Source organism: Microtus ochrogaster, chromosome 4 (genome assembly GCF_000317375.1).
Source record: "Microtus ochrogaster isolate Prairie Vole_2 chromosome 4, MicOch1.0, whole genome shotgun sequence".
Lineage (NCBI taxonomy): Eukaryota > Metazoa > Chordata > Mammalia > Rodentia > Cricetidae > Microtus > Microtus ochrogaster.
In genome coordinates this window covers 38,601,950-38,614,050 of record NC_022011.1, presented here as the reverse complement: position 1 = coordinate 38,614,050, position 12,101 = coordinate 38,601,950, and the positions used below count along the sequence as shown (strand labels likewise).

The window sequence follows — 12,101 nt, the reverse complement described above, 5'->3', positions numbered from 1 at the left end:
CCGCTGATGCAGTAGGCCTGGGTAAGCCAAATTGAAAAAGTATAACAAAAAGTTTTTTTGAGCAAAGCAGCTCCTGGGTGAGTTTTCCAGTTCCAGAGATCTGGAGATGCTGCACCCCTGAATTAAAGCAGGGAGACTTTATAGGTTGCAGGTGAGGGGTGATGATGTGCCTGCCACAAGCTGGGCTTGTGCTCAAATATGTTCAAAAGCTGAAATGGTTGGGCAGGGATTTGGTCTGCTGACTGCAACCAGAGGAAGTTTCCATAGTCAACAAGAATTTGGAACTAGGCTTTTTAGTGTCTTTTTTTGTTCAGAGACTCTGAGCAGGCAGGAGAGAGAGAGAGAGAGAGAGAGAGAATATATCATTCCAAGGGTAAGCTAGAGGTTTCAGTCAAACAAACATCCTGATCTTTTTTGGGTACGTGGTTGCTGGTTCAAATCTGGATACTTCCTGTTGGCATGAAACAATGTGGGGAGGAGGAGTTAGGTGTTGGTGGACTCATCTGAGCTCAGTGGGAGATATGGGTGAAGAAGGATTCAGTTAACAGGCACTATGGAGACCTCATTAATACGTTCCTGGAGAAAGTGGACAAGACAAAGTGCTAGAAGAAAAAATAGATTATTAAACCACCTGCTTTATAATCAGGCCTAGCTATGGGAAGAGTGAAGACTACCAGAAAGAATGGGATGGAGATGTCCCCTGGTTGTATTGGTGAAGTCTTTCAGACAGTTTGTGGAATGATTTGATATTAGTTTCTACCAGGCCAGATTCATTGATACAGTACCAGCACTCTTTCCCCAGGAACATACAGGTGTCTGTAAAACAGCTGGAACAGATTCACATCTTGGAATCATAGCAAAGGCTATGGCTTTGGGTTAAAAGGCATGAATATTTTTCCTATGTCTAGAGAGCCTGGTTTTAGCCCAATGAAACACTTCTTTAAGTCTATACTTAGAAGACAACCAAAGGAAATTTAAAATCTTGAGCTTGTGACTGAATAGTGGTAGTCAGTGCTCTATCAGTTTATCAGAATTCCATTTATCAATGCTAAAACTCTGAACCTCTGAAATCCCAGTGTAACAATAGCATGGAAAGGGGACAGAAGTCCAAAACATCTTTACATACTTTAAATCATTTACTTATACCTTTACAACTTGCATTTATAACTCTTAAATCATTTTCTGTGTTCCTTTAGTAGAAAGCTACATTTAAAACCTGTTTATTCTTTACTATGAAGCCTGTGAACAAGGCTAACCTGACTAATGAACTACCAAGATGGTTGTAGCCTTGGTGGCGGGGGTGGGGTGGGGGGAATAGGGATGGTGGTGTTTGCTGTTAAACTGGCAAAGTAGCTTAGTCATCAAACACCATCAGATCTGAGAAGGGTAAATTTCACCTGAGTAAGCAGAAATGCAGACCAAGCAGCTTTTAATCTATTAAAAAAGGCAGGTATTTACTGACTACCTACACTGCTACCCCAGTTTCCTCTTGGTCAATGGGGACAGAGGTCCCAGGGCAGCATCAGTCTTCAGCTGCCGGGCCTAGAAGATCTGTCAGATTTTCCTGTTGAGTATGAAATGGAGGGACCAGCCTACTTTGTCTAGGCAAAGCGGGACAGTCAACTGGCAGCAGTTGAGGTGAAGGATTGTTTTTTACCCAGTGACCAACTTTGCCACTTTTAAAGCAAACTCCAGGTGGAGGTTCTTCTGTGTTCATCATCTTCTTTGGAGGAAATAGGGGTGCTTTTAGAGGCCAGCATATCTCTTATTTTAAAATGCAGTATTCTCAGATTGCTGAAGCATTTGAGGACCATTATCTCTTAAGTATGTCTAAACTAGACAGGTGTTACTTATTTGTAGTTACTTGTTTTGGGCTTAAAACTTTGAAAACATATGTAAGAAGCTAAATCTGAACATATCAAAGAATTTGATCCATTAAGAGGTGACTTAATTTGTGTGTCTTAATTATCTTTAACAGTTTTATAAGATTAGGATTTTATAGCTGTATCCCTGTTAAGTTTAGTCTTAAAAAATAACAATTTCAAAATTGAGCCTCTTTTAATATCAAGATAAGACTTTTAACTCATAAACACAGTCCACAAAGAGCCTGGGAACTTTCCTGACCCTTTTTACTACACCATTATAGAACAGTTCTTTGTGTGACTTAGTTTACCAGACTAACTACAGCTTCACAATGCTAGTAAAAGCAGGGAGTTAGACATAGTAACATTTCTAAACTGGTCTCTGTCAGCCTGAATAGACCTAGGTAAAGAGAGACCCTTTGCCATACTGCTTAGGTTACTACTGTCTTGCTGCATCATAAGGTAGGGGTACCCCAGTCTCTGATGTTTAGCTGTGGTCCTAAGTTTTAGCTTTTTATTTATCTATTTATCAAGATCACATATTAGCAAGGCATTATAATAAAATGTCTTATATACTTTAAATTGTCCTGTAGCCTTATAAATTTAAGCATTTTAAAACTTTTTCTTGAAAATAGCCAGTTTATTTAAACTTTCTGTAAAACTCTAAAATTATCTTTTAAAGAACTTTAAGATCTCTCAACTGTGTGTTCTGGTTATCCAAGTAAAGTACCCTTTATTTCAAGAATGAAGACATAGAGTACAACGATAATTTGTAGAAGACAAAACCAAGTTTGACAGCATAAACAATTCAGTGTCTCTAAAATCAATAGTAAGTGGATTACTCTTACATTACAAAGTCTGGCTGCCAGCAAGATATGTCCCTGTATATGAACATATAGAGGTGCAGCTTTAATACCTCATTAAGCCAGCATTGTTTTAATTTCTAGCTTTTATAAAACTTTTTTTTCAGGACAATTCTTATTTTGAGGTATATTTTGTTTTGGTTTTTTAGTTTTGTTTGATTATGTCATAGTTTATTACTATTTGCTCATTTTAGTTTTTTATATCGTTAATCTAATTTAAACATTCTGTTTTCCATGTCCAATAATTTCAGTACTTGAAGTCTTAGAAAAGTTGGTGATTCTGTCATTTTTTTATTTTTGAACCTCTTTATTAATGGTATTATTATTACATATATATATACATACATATACAGGTGTACATATGTATGTATGTGTGTATATTAAACATATATGTTGTATATGTATATTTGTGTGGGCCCTGGCCTGTGTTTAGAGGTCAGAGGACAACCTTCAGGAATTCTTTCTTTCCTTCCACCATGTGGGGCTCAGGGATAAAACTCAGGTTGTAAGGCATGGTGACAACCTTCCCTTCCCTGCTGAGCCATCTTGCCACCTCCTATGGTCTTGTTACTTGAAAGGTTTCCTGATTTTGCCCATAGTGCTTTTGCTTGGTTAGTTTTGTTTTTTTGAGACAGGGTTTCTCTGTGTAGCCCTGGGTGTCCTGGAACTTGCTCTGTTGACCAGGCTGACCTTGAACTCACAGAGATCCGCCTGCCTCTGCTTCCAGAGTATTGGATTAAAGGTATATACCACCACCACCCGGCTGAGACTAGTAGTTTTTATTTCAGTATTTGAGATAACATGCACATGGATTTCTTTGTTGATCACTTTTATAGTCCTTGTTTAAATGGTAGGAGAGAATTTGTAGTTAGGCTTTCTACCAGAATTGGTTACTTTGGCATCGCTGTGGCCATAGTTCCTGACAGAAATGACTTAAGGAGGAAAGATTGGTTTTGGTTTGTCAGTCCAGCATGGTGAAGAATGCATGATAGAGCAGCTCAGGTCTGTAGCAAGCTTTCTTGTTAGACTATCTTTGGACTGCCAGCCTGCAAATAATGACCCGGAGACTTAATTATGAAAGCTTGGCCTTAGCTTATACTTGTCCCACTAGCTCTTATAACTTGAATTAACCTGCTTTTATTAATCCACATTTTACTTGTGACTTTTTACCTCTCTTTCATTCTGTATATCCGATTTCCTCTATGTCTTGTTGATGTCTCCCCTGTGCCTCTATTATCTCCCTCTACTTCCTCTCTCTGCCTGGAAGTCCCACCTATACCTCGTATTGATCATTCAGCTCTTTATTAAACCAATCACTACAATATATTTTTACATAGTGTACAAATATCCCACAACACAAGTCATGGCTGTTTGCCTCATGGAGGATCAAGAAACAGGGAGAGGAGGGGAAGTCAGTGTTTAGCTGGCTTTCTTCTTTTTCCTTTTCACCTCATCTGGGTTTTTAGCCCAATGGGTAGTGCTGCCTACACGCAGGACAGATCTTTTTACTCAGATAATCCTCTCATCTCTTAGGTCAGTGGTCCTCAACCTGTGGGTTGCGACCCCTTTAGGGTAGAACGATCCTTTTCACAAGGGTCGCCTAAGACCATGGGAAAACACAGATATTTACATCCACATCTTCATGGCTATTCACAGCTCTGGGTATCCACAATTCTGAGCATTCACATCTTCATGGGAATTCACAGCTTTAGGTATCCACAGCTCTGTGTATCTACAACTCTGTGCATCCACATCTTCATGGGCATCCACAGCTCTGGGTATCTACAGTTCTGGGCTTCCACAGTTCTGGGAGTCCACAGCTCTGCTCGAGCTCTTTCCCAGATTATCTACTCCATCCAGCCAAATCTCAAAATGTTTCCTTCATGTCCCACCTCTTTAGGATTCCTCTATGGAGTGTTTTGAAAGTTTGTATCATTAAAAACTTGAAAATAGGAGTCAAGTAAAAACCATTATCTTCTTTTGCCAAAAATTTTGAAAAGAAATTGCACATTCTTTTTTCTTAATGCTACAAGGACAGGAGGAAGATATCAGATTGAGTAGGGGTTTTATAATTGAGTTAAATATCTTCATGCAGAAAATATGGTATGCTGTTCACTTTACTCATTTTGTTGCAGAGAAGAAAGAACATTGTTCTTTCTGTGCAGACTGTCCATAGATACCCTGGACCATGGGCTTTGCTTGGAATATCTTCAGTATGCAAATCCTCAGCATTTGGCTTTACCAATAACTTGGCACTTAATTGTGTATTTCCTTATGACAGCTTATGGTTGCCTGTTTACCTTCATGTTTTATTATGTTTTGTCTCCTTGACTGGGCTGTAAGCTCCTTGAGAGTCATTATCTGTATGTATTTAGATTACTCATAAGTATGTGTTGAATGAATTAAATTTAGATGACTTGAATGATAGTTGGAACCTAGAAATATTTATAGAGTGCACAGTTGAATGTATCTCAGCTCTGCATATTGTTTCTTTCTCCAGGAACAAGTAGTTTTTATATGAATCATGGGTTGCTTACTCATAGCTCTCCTCAGGGAATTTCATTCAGTTAACAAACTTACTGAGTGTTTGTTAAAAGCCAGTCCTTTTGTTAGGGGCTTGGGAATGCAGGGGGGAAAATGAAACAAAGTTGCCAGTCTAGTGGGTAATATCAGGTATGTATATGTAAGTGGGTAGCATAGCATAAGGCCTGAGAAGCCATATCAGAAAGCTTTGAAATGAACCTTGTGAGGATGTGGAGAGAGCAACTGTTTTTTTTTTGTTTGTTTGTTTTTTGTTTTGTTTTGCTTTTCCGAGAGAAGGTTTCTATGTAGCTTTGGAGCCTGTCCTGGAACTAGCTCTTGTAGACCAGGCTGGCCTCGAACTCACATAGATCCGCCTGCCTCTGTCTCCTGAGTACTGGGATTAAAGGCGTGTGTTGCCATTGCCTTTTGGCATGTAATTTTTTTTTTAAAACTTATTTATTATGTATACAGTAGTCTGTCTGCAGGTCAGAAGAGGGCACCAGACCTCATTACAGATGGTTGTAAGCCACCATGTGGTTGCCAGGAATTGAACTCAGGACCTTTGGAAGAGCAGGCAATGCTCTTAACCACTGAGCCATCTCTCCAGCCCCTGACTTGTAATTTCTACAGGACAGTGTAATTGTTTGTACATATGCCTGCAAGTATGCATGTATATGTGCACAAGTGTGTGCGGTTGTGCTTGTGGTATATGTACATATGAATGTCAGGTTGATGCTGCTGTTTTTTTAAATCTTTTTTTATTGCTCTTTGTCTTATTTTTTGAGATAGGGTTTCTCATAGAACCTGGAATACAGTTTCAGCTAGGCTGGCTGGCTAGCAATTCCACCAGGGCACATCTATCTGCCCACCCCTGCCACCACTGGGAAGGAGTTACAAATGTATGCTACTCTGCCTGGTTTTTATGTAGCTGTTAGGGAACTGCACAAAGGTCCTCACTTTATCCATTAGGACAAATCCCTATATGACTGTCATAAAATGCTACAGATACTCTCTAGCTCATAATATTGTCATGTAGGCAAACTTGAAGTGTAATAAATACATTTGGACTGGAAAGATGGTTCAGTGGTTAAGATCACTTGCTGCTCTTTCAGGGGACCTGGATTTGGTTCCTAGCACCTACGTGGTGGCTCATAACCATCTGAAACTCCAGTTCAAACTCCAGTTCTGGAGGATCTGATATTCTCATCTGACCTCTGTTGTACCAGGCAATTCACTCATGTTGCATATCCATACAGACAGGCAAATACTCATACACATAAGTTTAAAACATCTTCAAAATACAGTGAAGCTTTCAAGTTAAATAGCACAGTAGATAGTAATATTGAGCTAGCCCTTCTCAAATAGCTTAATGCAGGTACAAGGCATGTGTGTGGGTTAAGCCTGATGGGAAACTTAAAATGACTAGGGCAGGGGTGATGTGCAGATGAGGTTGAAGGGTCTCATCTGAGGATGAATTGTAAATAGTCTTGCAATTTCTTTTTTTTTTTTAAAGATTTATTTATTATGTACACAGTGTTCAGCCTTCATGTATGCCAGAAGAGGGCACCAGATCTCATTACAGGTGGTTGTGAGCCACCATGTGGTTGCTGGGAATTGAACTCAGGACCTCCGAAAGAGCAGTCAGTGCTCTTAACCTCTGAGCCATCTCTCCAGCCCCCTAGTCTTGCAATTTCATGCTTTGGTTATTTTCTTGTTTTTAAGCTTCTGAATACATTGGGAATTTATGCTTAAGCTGTGAAATATTTAGTCTGACGAAATCATAGTTGGTAGTGTGCTTGCTTAGCATGTGTGTCTTAGTCACTGTTCTGTTGCTATGAAGCGACACCATGACCAAGGCAACTCTTATAAAAGAAAACTTTTAATTGGGGGGCTTGCTTATAGTTTTCAGAGGTGTAGTTCATTATGGCAGGGAGCATAGGGAAAGGCAGGCGTGGTGCTGAAGAAGTAGTTGAGAGCTACATTCTGATCTGCAAGCAGACAGAGAAAAGTGGGCTTGGTGTGGGCTCAGTTCCCTCGCCCTTTTATAAAATATATTTTTTCTCACATAATATATCCTGATTATGGTTCCTCTCCCTCTGCTCCTCCCAGTTCCTTCTACCTCTCCTCCCTTCTGAGTACCTTTCTGTCTTTTATTAGAAAGAACAGGCATTTAAGAGAGAATAATAAAACACAATAAAATAAGAAAAACCATCACATTGAAGTTTGACAAGACAAGCTAACAGAAGGAAAAGAGCCCAAGAGAAGACACAAGAATCAGAGACCCACTTTTTTGCACACTCAGGAGTCTCATAAAAGCAATAAAGTGGAAACCATAACATATATACAGAGGACTTGGTGCAGAGTTTGCAGGCCAAGCATGCTGCTTCTATTTCTGTAAGTTCGTATGAACTTTGTTCATGTTGATTTATAGGGCCTTATTTTCTTGGTGTCTTGGCATGGACTTTTTGAAACCCTAGTGACTCACTCCTTCCAACAAGGTCAAACCTACTCTAACAAGGTCACACCTCCTCCTAATCCTAATTCTATCAAACAGTTCTGTCTAGCCTTCGTGATTAAGCATTTAAATATATGAGCCTATGGGGGCCATTCTTATTCAGACTACTGCAATGTGTGAAGTCTTGCCTTCAATCAGCATCAAATAAGCTGGGCGCTCTTGGGAGGTAGAGGAAGAAAGATAAAGTTCAAGGTCTTCCTTGGCTTTGAGGCTAGCCTGGGCTACTTAAGAACCTGTCTGAAAACAAAAACAAAACAAAAGCGACAATGAAAATCCCCACACCACCACCACTACAACAAGAAAAAAAATACATTTAGACTTGAAAAATAATAAAAGTAGTTTGTTTGGAACTTTTACCAGTTAGGGGCTTGGGAAGTTACAGTTAAGTTGACCTAAATCATGAATCTTCATATTAATGCCTTAAATGTTATTTCATATTTTATAAGTAGGTAACAACTTACAATGATAGAATGCTGTTTAGAGTTGAGGGCATTGTATCCTGGATAGGGGAGTTTTTAAACTCATGTTCTAGACAGCACCTGTTCACATTTAGACTTGTCAGCCTGCTCAGAACCAAGGCAAACATTGTCTGTCATGCCAGCCTGCACCTTTCAGTGGTGCCTCTGCTGATTTACAGTACAAACTCTTAATTTTTATTTTCTTGGCAAATTTGTCTTTTGTTTTCTGGTTGAGCTTGAAGATGTCTAGACTTGGACTAAGATTGCTTTTCTTGTACTGATAGGTTTGAATAGCTGTGGCTAAATGTTGTCTGGCAGCAAAGCTAGAGAAGGAAATGACTTGAAAAGTAAAAATATTCCAAGTAAAAAATGAGTACTTTGTGATTTACTTAGATGAGTAAGCAGACCTATCATTGCTGAAGATTTTATTAAAAATTAAGACTCTCTCTTACCTTTTGTTAGTATTCTTTAGAGGCAGCACTTGAGTAGGTATCTAGGATGAGTCATGGAGCATTGATACTTCAATACTTAGGAGTTAAGGTTGTACAATCACTAGACATCCCCAAAGCCCCTAGGATCTTTGGGTCTCTCAGGAAACAGAATCCATATGGCTTTCTCATCTCCCTTCCTTATCATAGGCTCTCTCTAATTGCATGTGGCCTCCCATTGGTCCCCTGTCAGAAATGAGTGTCAAATTTGGCTGGCTATATTTTGTTGGGGGCTTAGCAGTTTTTCTGGGCCCCATTTCAGAGCCTTTGCATCAGAGTCCTTGGAATCCAGGAATTCTCAGTCTTAAAGTATCTCAGGTGAGTCCATGAAAGCAGCTCACAGATCTAAGCTTTAGAGCCAGGCCTGGGCCACCCTGTCTTGGAGCTTCAGATGAACTCTGGAGGAGGGGAGAATAACTTAAGTTTGTCAGATGTCCAGTTGCTTTCTATTTTTAAACAGGTAAGGGGATTCCTGCATTTTTTTAAGCGATGGATGTATTATAGCCATTCTCAAATTGTTCACACAGAACTTTGATGTTACATCACCTGATGTTAAAATCAAATATTGCTGGAGAGTTTACCTCAAGTTCCAGGAGAAAAATAGTAAGTAGATAAACAAAATTGTAGGTGGAGACTGTCCGTTTGTTTCCTGCTGCCATGACCCAAAAAGTCACACAGAAACTGTATTAATTACAATACTGCTTGGCCAATAGCTTAGGCTTTTTATTAACTAACTCTTACATCTTGAATTAACCCATTCCTATTGTTTTATATTTTACCACGAGGCTCATGGTTTACTTGTAAGGTTCCAGGGAGCGTCTCTCTCCTTTGGCAGCTACATGTTGTCTCTTTGACTCTGTCTACTCTCTCTATAAATATCTCTGTTCAGATTTTATGCCTGGCTTTACTCTGCTAAGCTATTGCCCCGAACAGTTTTATTCATTAATTAATAAGAGCAACACATATACAGAAGGACATCCTACATAATCTCCTCTTTTCTGTCTAAAAGAAAAGGAAGGCTTTTACTTTAACATAGTAAGATTACATGTACAAAACAGTTATCAAGAAAGAATTATAGTTACAATATTTAGTTAATTTACATTTGGAAAATACTCTGTCATCTATCCTATCTTTGTGACTCTTAAGTTTTATATCTAGTTAATCTTTTATCATAACTATAACTATCTGTCTTCAACTCTTTAAAGACCCCAGAAGGATATAATATTACCTAAGTAAACAGGAAGTTCATTATAAGCAACTTCCAAAACTCCAGATTTGACAGAGACATCTTGCTGCCTGGACAATCACCCAAAGTTCTGTAATGTTGGGGCATTCATCTTTAGCCCACAGGCCCATAGGATCTGGTGGACTTTTCCATGGAGCAGGAAATTTGAAGATCTGTTCTGCCTTGTAATGGCAAAGTTCATTAATTGCTTTCTTCTGTATCCTGCAGAATATCTGGCAGTTTTTTCTGTGAAGTAGGACCCCGGAAGGATCATTTGTCTTTTGGAAAGTTCATCAGTCACTTTTCTGTGGTTTCAGCATGTCCAGTTCATACAGCATACCATAAAGCAGTCTAGGCAAGAGTAGTTTCTTGTTCAAATAGCTAGCCTTGTCACATTGAAGGCAAACTCCATAATGAGTTTCTTTATTGCCCATCATCCTTGCTGAAGTAATTGGTACTGCCAGAAGCAGACATGTCTCACTGTTGAGAAAAGTCTTAAGTTCTTAAAACATTTTAAATGCCATATTCTGTAGGTTTTGAAAGATTTGAAGAATAACTATCCATCTGAAATATATCTCTGTACATCTGGAAGACCTAACTAACATGACTACAATTTGACTACTATAGATTAATCTTTATTTTATACATTACCTATTAAATAAGCTGCACAAAAACAATAACTTAAACAAGAGCAGAAATACATATACATGGCACAACAAAATCAATCTTTAATTTGTATCAGTAGACCAAGATTCATACCAAACCAAAAGTATTCCTCATTTTTTTTTTTTTTAAAGAAATTGGCTGTGGCCATCAATCAGTTTTAATCAACTCCTTTAAATGACAACAAACACTAATAAACAATCATTTTGGGAATTTGAGCGTAGTTTTCTCCAAATTGCTTCCTGCTGTGGTGAAGTATTTTTAGGGTTCATAGAGACCTTTCAGGGGTTCTTGTTCCATCAAACCAAATTATCCTTGAAGGAATCCACAAGTTCTCATCTTCTGTGGAAATAAAAGCTGAACCTCTTTTCCAAAACAGCATATCCTTACCCTTAGACTCAAATTTTGAAGTCAAGATACCTTTATGTTTGTTTAACTTAGCAGCCCCCAGAATCAAATGTCTCTCTGAAGTCAAAAAATTCAAAGAAAACACAATAATATGCATAATCCAGATTCTCTGTGTATTTTTCATCTTTACGTGGCTTATTTTTTTTTTACTTCTTTTATCTGTGACTGTCTGTACTCTTTTATATTACTTTTAGTGTCTCTTTATAAAGACTTTACTTCTTTTTATAACTGTCTATACTTTTTCCTCTCTCCCCCAAGCCTACATACATTTTAAACACACTATGTCTCATTTAGAGGTCTTTTATGTCTGAATCTGTCCTATTGTGTATCCGAAATTCTTTTCTTACAAGGAGCTTTTTAAAATGGTAAGCAGTATGGTTGCAGCATCCCTGGATGCTGGCTCTCAGTCTTTCAATATAGCGGAGGTATGTTTACTGCCAGCTCTGGGACTGCTGGGTGGGAGTCGTGCTCACCACCTCAACTCTGGGAAGAACCATGCAGCCTATAAACCCTTTTTGTCTAAGTAAAACTAAATCTCCCATGCAGCGCTGCATGGCCTAGAAATGTCTCTGTGTATGGTGGAGGGAATCCACCATGTTTTCCTTCCTGTGCACACCTAGCCTACCCTATCCAGCTGCTTTCCTAGGCGGGGTTGTTAAAGTGTCAGGCATGTTCTTAGCTACTTTCCTCCTAACTCCTCGCAGGCATACAAGCACCCAGACCTGAAGTGTGTGGCTGGCCACATGAGCTAGCCCCAAATGTATGGGCTGCCATTTTGTAGGCAGACTGCTCGTTCATTTCCTGGCTATCCAGACCCGAATAATAACACAGAAACTATATTAATTACAATACTGTTTGGCATATTAACTCAGGATTCTTATTAACTAACTCTTATATCTTAAATTAACCCATCCTGTTTTATATTTTACCTTGAGGCTCATGGTTTACTGGTAAGGTTTTGGGAGCTACATTGTGTCTCTTTGATTCTGCCTACTTTCCCTCTATATCTCTAGATTTCCTGTTTGGCTTTACTCGGCTAAGCCATTGGCCCAAATAGATTTATTCATTAACCAATAAGAGTAACACACATCCCACA

General features: G+C 38.9%; 1 protein-coding gene across 3 annotated transcripts in view; it reads left to right on the top strand.

Annotated features, from left to right (window-relative positions):
- Dennd1a (DENN domain containing 1A) overlaps positions 1 to 12,101 on the top strand; it is a 536,773-nt gene that overhangs the window by 18,793 nt on the left and 505,879 nt on the right. The window lies entirely within an intron of this gene.